At 42.5% G+C, this 1,558-nt stretch overlaps 1 non-coding gene across 1 annotated transcript; it reads right to left on the bottom strand.

The window, feature by feature from the left end:
- Positions 1 to 607: 607 nt before the first annotated feature.
- Positions 608 to 681, bottom strand: Trnav-cac (transfer RNA valine (anticodon CAC)). The gene has a single exon. It is a non-coding gene; the product is annotated as a tRNA-Val (tRNA).
- Positions 682 to 1,558: the final 877 nt, after the last annotated feature.

Here is a 1,558-nt window from a genome sequence, read left to right as displayed (position 1 = left end):
AATAGGTATTTGAGTCATCTCTATTTCTTTGGTTTCATGAATAATTTTATCATGAAAATTAATGTACAACTTTTTTGTGTGAACGTATGTGGTTTGTGTGGTCCTATGGAGACTCATTTATCTTGAGAAGATAAGAGCAGAATTGCTAATTCATGTGGTAATGCCTATGTTTAACTTTTTTAATATTTATTTTTTAGTTTTAGATGGACACAATATCTTTATTTCACTTTTTTTTAATGTGGTGCTGAGGTTTGAATCCAGTGCCTCATGTGTGCTGGGCGAGCACACTACTACCCACAACCCCAGCAGCCTGTAGGTTTAACTTTTAAATGAGCTAAAACTATTTGTCAAAGCAGCTACACCATTTTACATTCCTATCAGTGTCTAAGGTTTCCAATTTCCCCCCCATCCTTGATGACACTCATTATTATCTGTGTTTTATATTAGAATCATCCCAGTGAGTATGAAGCGGTATATTATTGTGGTTTTGATTTGCATTTCCATTACGACTAATGATGTAAGGTCTCTGCACTGGCCATCTGTATATCTTCCTTTGAGGAATGTCTCAACAGATCCTCTGAATGGGTAGGATTTTTGTTTGTTTGTTTTGTGGTACTGGGGATTGAACCCAGGGCCTTGTGCATGTGAGGCAAGCACTCTACCAACTGAGCTATATCCCCAGCCATAAATGGGTAGGATTTTTAGAAGAGAGATTGAGACCTGTGTTAACCAGCAGTTCATCACCGGGACCAAAACTCCTGACAAGAACAACTCAGAGGAGGAAAGTTTCATTTTGTTTCACAGTTTCAGAGGTCTCAGTTCACGGTTGGCAGATGCATTGCTCCAGAGCAATGCTCCTGGGACGAGGCAGAACATCATGGTGGGAGTATGCGGCAGAGGACAGCTGTTCAGCTTATGGCAGCTGGGAAGGAGAGAGAGAGCCAGAGAGCACAGAGGGGGCTGGGGAGAAGATAAACCTTTGCAAGGCTCCAGGAGTCCATTCAGCTATCAGTGGATTAATCCAGTAACTAGATTAATACATGCAAGAGGTCAGAGTCATTATAATCCAATCTTTGCCTAAAAGTCCCACCTCTGAACCCTGCTGCACTGGGACCATACTTCCAACACAGGAGCTTTGGGGACATTCCAGATCATTCCAGTGAGACTAAGAGGAAGTTTGAGAGGTGGCTCCCTGAACTTTTCACCACAGTGTGACTTCTGGATTTCTTAAACTCTGAGCTACTTTTTTTTTTTTTGGTGGGGGGGGGGGTCCCAGGAATTGAACTCAGGGGTGCTTGACCACTGAGCCACATCCCCTGCCCTTTTTTGTATTTTATTTAGAGACAGGGTCTCACTGAGTTGCTTTTGCTGAGGCTGGATTTGAACTCTTGATCCTCCTGCCTCAGCCTCCCGAGCTGCTGGGATTACAGGCATGGGCCACCATGCTTTGAACTTCTTTTCATGTCTTCTAAATGGAGAAAATAATGCCTATCTCATAAGATCCTTATGTGACCAAAATGAGAAAATGTGCATATAACCGGAGATTTGCAGATTACTT

The sequence above is a fragment of the Urocitellus parryii genome, chromosome 5 (genome assembly GCF_045843805.1).
Source record: "Urocitellus parryii isolate mUroPar1 chromosome 5, mUroPar1.hap1, whole genome shotgun sequence".
Classification (NCBI taxonomy): Eukaryota; Metazoa; Chordata; class Mammalia; order Rodentia; family Sciuridae; genus Urocitellus; species Urocitellus parryii.
The sequence above is the reverse complement of the archived record's forward strand: the minus strand, read 5'-3'. Positions and strand labels throughout refer to the sequence as shown.